The sequence below is a fragment of the Petromyzon marinus genome, chromosome 52 (genome assembly GCF_048934315.1).
Source record: "Petromyzon marinus isolate PM22_M1 ecotype Great Lakes invasive population chromosome 52, UKy_Petmar_22M1.pri1.0, whole genome shotgun sequence".
NCBI lineage: Eukaryota > Metazoa > Chordata > Hyperoartia > Petromyzontiformes > Petromyzontidae > Petromyzon > Petromyzon marinus.
Window position 1 is genome coordinate 6,778,994 of NC_133718.1, and position 7,037 is coordinate 6,786,030.

Below are 7,037 nucleotides of genomic sequence, written 5' to 3' on the forward strand. Positions count from 1 at the left end.
CCGGTCCTGTGCCTCCCCTCGGTCGACTCAGCCTCAAACGAGCACCGTGTGTGGTTCGTAAACATCGGGAGACAAATGCGGCCGGGCGTGGTGCCGGCCACCCACCCCCTCGTGTGCCGTTCCGGCCTCCATATCTGCTCGCGAACAGCACTGACCCCAACAGTCTGTTTACAGGCTGTGCGTGCGCGTGTGTGCACCAACCAACGCATGCGTTTTCAAACGTTTCCAGGATTTGTTTCGCAGCATATCGCACAACACGGGCCGTCACCTTGACAGCGCCAATTAGCGTCGCCACGCCGGCCGTGTCAGGGCGGCAAGGCAGAGAGAGGGAGGCGGCACGAGGCCACGTGCCGCCACACGCACGCATAGGGTTCGGTCCCACACCCCCCACACCACACACGCGCCACCTTTATGATTACGGCCAGGTAATGGCAATTTCTGCAATAATGATAACCTTTTGCTCCGGGGGAACGGCGCGGATCGAATGCACCGTGCGGCCATTGTCAAAGATAATGTTACGAGCCAAAAACATTTGTATGGTATGCTTTTGTGTGTTGAAAAAAAAAAAATGCAAAAAAAAACAATAACAAATAGACAGGGCGCTTCAAAAAAATGTTAACACTTGTATGGGACTATCGTTTTTAATGGAGAAAGAACGGATAATTCACATGATAACAAATGTATGTAAATAGCTTCAAAAAGTCTCCACTTGTTCGCCATCATTATCAACACATTGCCTGGAATCTTCTCCAGGTGGTTTCCAGAGCCCGGAGGCAGCAGCACATTTTTTCGTGGTATTGTTGCAAATTTTCAGAAGTGTTACAAAATTTTACTTTGAAACACCCTGTATTGCAACTGGAACGCGTCATTATGTCCCATTGATGCTGCTTCCATTGCGCTGTGAGTTTGATTCCTGGCATTGGCGAACAGCGGTGGAATGACATCCACAGCAGTCCTGGCGAAAGGGGCTGAAAGATGTTGTCCTGCTTACGTGAGCAGAGAACAGCTGTGTACACCGTGCCATGCCTTTGCAGGCGCTCCTCGCTAACAGCATAATGAAGGTTTTTGGGTTTGATCGCGTAAGTAGAAATGTGTCGTCACCTTCCACCACCCGACACAGCCAATTAGTAAGGGATTTGTCACGTTAACAAAACGCCAGAATAGGCTGGCAAATCGCTCGAAGATGGTGGATGTAATTACCAGCGAAACGTCACAGTACTCAAGTTGAAGAAGTTGTGGATTTACTCTCCAACACGCCGGTGGGCTGAAGTAGAAACTCGTTGGCGTTTTGTTTACGTGACAAATCCCTTACTCATTGGTTGTGTCGGATGGTGGAGTGTTACGACACATTTATACTTACGCGATCTAACACAAAAACCTTTATTATGAATAATATTGGTCGCGAAAGCTTACGTGTTAAACTCGCTAACAGCACTTGCCCCTAAAATAAAGTATAGTTAATGGCTATAGGTGGGGGATCTTTGTATTTGTGTCTTGTGTGTAAGTGGGGTGCGCTTCGAGCCCCCCCCCCAAAAAAACCCCCAAGTTCGATTTCCAGTCACGGTGAACGGTGTCAACATCGGATCGTCTCAGCTTTAATTGAGCACGTGCCTCGTGTAGTGTGTGAACATCAGCAGTGAGGGGGTCAGCAGCAGCAGCAGAGAGTGCTGATGGCTTTAAACCCGTTTTGTGTACCATTGAGACCTTGATAGGCGATGGCTCACAGGCCATAATCCAGCAGTGGATTCACGAATGGCTTGTTGATGATAAAAATTCTAGATTTAAAGTTTTCGTGACTGCAAGGATCCATACTCTTTGGTTCTTTCGGGAAAGTCACGTAGGTGAAATAATAATAATAATAATAAATGTACGGATGCGTGTCGGTGTGGTTCGAGCGAGTGACTCGTTAGGGGAAGGCAGTAAGTTCGAACCCTAGTTGCGGGTCAACCCAGCTCATGATTCCTCCGGAGTTGCTGATTTGAGTGCTTTACTGGAGCACTTTGTGGGAAGTCAATAGTGGTTGTCCAATGACAAGGGTGATCCTCCCCTCCCCCGCCATGGGAATGTGGAATTACCACCACGAGCGCAGGTTGTAGCAGATGAACAGCCGCCCGAATTGGATGTTTCGAAGAGGGAGAAGCTTTGACTTTGGAAAATGTGTAAATTAAAAGATTCGTTTGATATAAGCACACCTAAAATAATCACAGGTCTCATAGAAGCAACACGTTGGAGAAGGTAAGGGGAAACTTCTGATACAAGCACACCACAATTGATAGCACAGCTGAGCCTTGCTCCCGAGGGGGTGTGCTTATATCGGGCTGCTGCTACATCCATTTCGAGTGTAGACTTTTTATTTCCCGGACATCTATTCGTTTTTTAATTATGTAAAATATCTTGAAATCGCGCGCGGCCCCATCAGAGTTTGCGTCTCTCTCTGCGTGGGTAGGAGCTGGTCAAAAGTTACGGCACAGGCAATGGATCTTTCTAATTAAAACACTGCTCCCCTTTCCCAATAGATGATTTTGTTCCAGCTCTTTCAAATTGCCCCATTAGTGTCCGAGACCCATTCAAGGTTGAAACGAATTCACGTGTTGTGTACCCACTCCCTCCACACACTCGCCGTTAGTAGATCACAGCGCTCTCGCTTAATCATTTTAATATTTGTTTCTGAACGTTTCTTAATTTTTAAACCAATTATATTCATATAATATATAAATATATGTAAAGCCCCAATTACATCCTTTTAATGATGGGAATGATTGAACTGGTAATTGACAAACACAAAGACACAAAGACTCCCGTGTCGCCGAACATAGACCGTTGGGACAAGCGGTGTTCGCGAGTACCTATTAAGGCTGGAATGGTGCAAAAGTGAGTGTTGTGGTCAACACCAGGCCCGGCCGTCTTTGTCTCCCCAGTGGCGATGTTTACACACCGCACCAGATACTCATTGAAGAATTAGTCGACCTTAGACCCAGCAACGGGTCAGATAACACATTCCACGGATGTTAACAGTGGCCTCATATCAAAACTCAGGTTGTCGACTTCACGGCCACCGCTCCACCCTCCACACAATACGTAGCCTGTCTCTCTGCACATGGCAATATTCTTTCACGTGGTATCAAGAACCAAGCACAATTCCACACATTGTGAATTCAAACACACACACACACGCACGCATGCACGGGCTCGCGCGCGCACACACACCAATTTCAATTCTCACGAATTCACTTGTGATTTGAAATGCATTTTTTTTGTTAATTAAACAATTTATCAAGCGTACATTTGCACGTGAAAGCGCCGCACTTGAAATGACACACTCGGTGACGCATTCTAGTCAAGGTCACGGGCTCACGGTTTTTTTTTTTGCTTTCCGAGTGGCCTCAATTATAATTCGCATCGCCAACACGAGGCTTCAAGGTCCAACGTTCCTTGCCGTAAATAAAATAAAATAAATATATATACACAATACGAGTAACAAATTGCACGCAGCGTGGACATCGCGCGACGCGCAGGCCATTCCGAATCTGTCTGCCAGCCGCTCTTGGCGGGCGACCGAACGCGCCGTGCCACCGCCAGGACCGCCACGAGCGGCATCACCGACGCCAAGTCTCGGATCCGTCTCCCGCGATCTCCACAGCGGCCCCCCGTGGCACTGACTGCCCCTGCCCTTCTTTCACCACCACCACCGCCACCACCGCCACCACCGCCACCACCACCACCACCAAACCGCAAGCGTCAGCCGTCCGGACGACGAAAACTCGTCACAATATAAGTAATATATATATATTTTTTAAACACACCTTTATGAAATGCGCTAGTAATTGAAGAACTCCACGACTCCAGGAAGTGGCCCCGAAGCTTGCCACAACGTAAGGGGACCGTTGCCAATTACAGCCAACGTCAGTTTACCGTGGACAATTAGACCCAAGCCGAAACATAACATAAAAAATGTTGAAATTTTTTATTTTTTTCATTTTTTGTACGATCGAATATAGTATTGTCATCAGTATGACACAAGTATACCAAGTTTGCGGTCGATACCACATTGGGAAGTGGGTTAAAATTGAGTGACAAGATTTGAGGATACAACGACAACAGACAGAGTGAGTTAAATGAAAGCGTGTTCAAAAAGTGTCCCGTGAACAGCGAAACTGCTCGGCACGGCGGGGGGTGGTGGTGGTGGTGCTGGGGGTTTGGAAAATTCTCGAGCTTTTGGGAGGGAGGCGGCCCCGGGGGGGGGGGGGGGTGGTGAGAGTGGGTGGCGCGCGCCGCGCGTTCACGAGGTGTGGACCAAACAACCTCCACTTCAATCTTGATTTGAAGCTTTCGTGATTGTAGGAATCCATACTCTTTGGTTCTTTCGGTGTAGTCACGTAGTTAGAAAAATAAAATAAATCACGACGCAACATAAGCACTTTATTTTTTCTTGCTTATGGGGTTGCCCGACCACCTGATGACGATTGCTTGCGTTGCGATCGAAACGTCGTGATTTATTATGTTCTTTATACCTACGTGACTTTACCAAAATAAATCAAACAGCATGGACCTCCACTTAGACCGGAGCGCCAGACAGCAGCAACTCCGCGGCGTGGTTTGGCAGCCGCGGCATTTGGAGGTGGAACTCGGCTCACGATGACCTTTGGTCCAGTGCGGTTTGGCAGACGGGGAGGAACGCCCGTGCAGGCGCACGAGGCGGCTGACGGCTCCACATCAAACTTCATTCCGAAGAGACCACACAAATGGGACGTGCCGGTGACACGCAGCCAAAGCGACAGCAGGCGTCCATCACGTGCCGTGGTCAAAACTCCGATTGGAAGGACCACGCCACTCCACACTGCCTTCACTACCCACACTGCCTCCCCCTCCCCCCACTGCCCCCCTCCTCCCACTGCCTCCCCCTCCCCCCACTGCCCTCCCTTCCCCACTGCCCCCCCTTCCCCCACTGCCCCCCTCCCCCCACTGCCCCCCCTCCCCCACTGCCTCCCCCTCCCCCACTGCCTCCCCCTCCCCCCACTGCCTCCCCCTCCCCCCCACTGCCTCCCCCTCCCCCCACTGCCTCCCCCTCCCCCCCACTGGCCTCCCTTCCCCCACTGCCCTCCTCCCCCCCACTGCCTCCCCCTCCCCCCACTGCCTCCCCCTCCCTTCACTACCCTCCCCCACTGCCCCCCTCCCCCCACTGCCTCCCCCTCCCCTCACTACCCTCCCCCTCCCCCAACTACCCTCCCCTTCCCCCACTGCCCTCCCTCCACTGCACTCCCCTCTCCCCACGGCCCCTTCCCCCCACTGCCCTCCTCCCCCGAGTGCCTCCAACTCCCCCCACTGCCCCCCCCCCCCACCTCTCTTGGGGGTGGGGGGGGGGCTTTAGAACGAGCAGAAACCCCTGTGGGCTGGCCACATGAAATGTCTGAACGTTTGTAGGGGAGGAGAGGCTGCCACTCCTCTGTCGGGAGCCGGAGCGCGGGGTGGTGGAGGTGGTTTCCTGTCACCACCGTGATGGTGGAAATCCGAATTTTTGTTGCATTATTTGTTTGTATCTTTTTTTAAATACGCAACTCACCCCTAACATGTACATGTATATAATTACTGCTCACGCATTTACATTGCCGTGCATATGCTGCTTTTATTATATTTAATTGCTTCAGGGCAAGAGCGAACAAAAAAAAAACACGTGACGGTGCACTGTTCGTAGCGTAAACATTTGTGATTGGAACAGAAGAGATAAGATTGAAACTTAATTGGCCAGCAATTGTTACGGTGGTGCACAAATGTCCCACCCCCCGCCTGCCGTCCCCACCGCCTCCTCCAGTCTTCATGTATGCGCCGTAGTGTATAGCGTAGCGTATAGCAGTGCACGCAATGCATGTCGAACTTCTTTCGCAACACCGTACGTAGCCGACCGTGTGCCGATGCGATGCGCAAGGGGTAAGGGCAGCAAACGAAACACGTAAAGCAGTTCTAAAGACGTGAGTTTGTCAATCGAGATGACGACGATTTAAAAGTTTCGCAGCTCCCAGTGGCTTCGTCATATCGGAAGGAAGAGCGTTCCAGACGGCCTGTAGGAAGCGCATCCTGAAAGCGCGCGTGATGCAGTGACCACCGCCTTTGTTCTGGTGGGGCGGCTTTGGGAGTCTCACCGCATATCTCTTCGTGATCTGCCAACCCTACGCCAGCCAACGGAGACACCGCAGGATATTTATTAATGTCCGACGTGAACGTGGAGAAATCACAGCAACAGCTTTATAACTACTACGCAAGCCGTTTTGTTTTTTTTGTTTAACTCTCCTGAGCGCACTGTTTCCGTTCGGGCGGTCTTAAGAGCAGGGGTGGCGCAAACAAAACAAAAACAACAACAACAACACTCTGTAAAAGTAAAATAAAAAAGAACACAACTTCGCCATCCAAATGTGGCCAATTGTAACGGAACGCTGCGTGGATGTGCAGAACACTGAGGCGTTCATGGGTGTCGTCTTCCAACGCTCTCGAGATTGTCTCCCGGTGGTCTGTGTGTGCCCTGCCAAGTGCGGAAGATGTCTTATAGTTATCCGCAAGGTTACGGGTTTGATCTTCTCACTTAAAAAAAAAAAAACGTCTGGCCGGCAAATGGAAGAGTAGGCCAAAACACGGTACGCTCTCGAGGGGAGCTCTCTAGCGTTCTTCCCTCTTCCGCCAGCAGCGGCACGAGAGCGCACTTGCAGTGCTGCGCCTCTGCATCTCTGCGGTATTCATCATGAGCAAAGAGCTGGCAACACAAAGACAAAGATAGATCCCCCTCCCCCCCCTTATAGCTTAACAGACTTTTGGGGGGCAAGTGCTGTTAGCGAGTAGCACGCATGAAGGCCGGGATGGCCCACATGGGTGTGGGGTAGCCAGCACCATACCCGGCCGCCTTTGTCTCCCCAGTGGCGATGTACTGTGTGGACACTGACGGTGGGAGCTCTGGGATGAGACACCGAGTGATTTCCATGCAGGCCGAGGCAGGGGCTGAGCCATAGAGGGGGTGGAGGGGGGTGGGGGGCAGAGCCGGAGATCAAAGC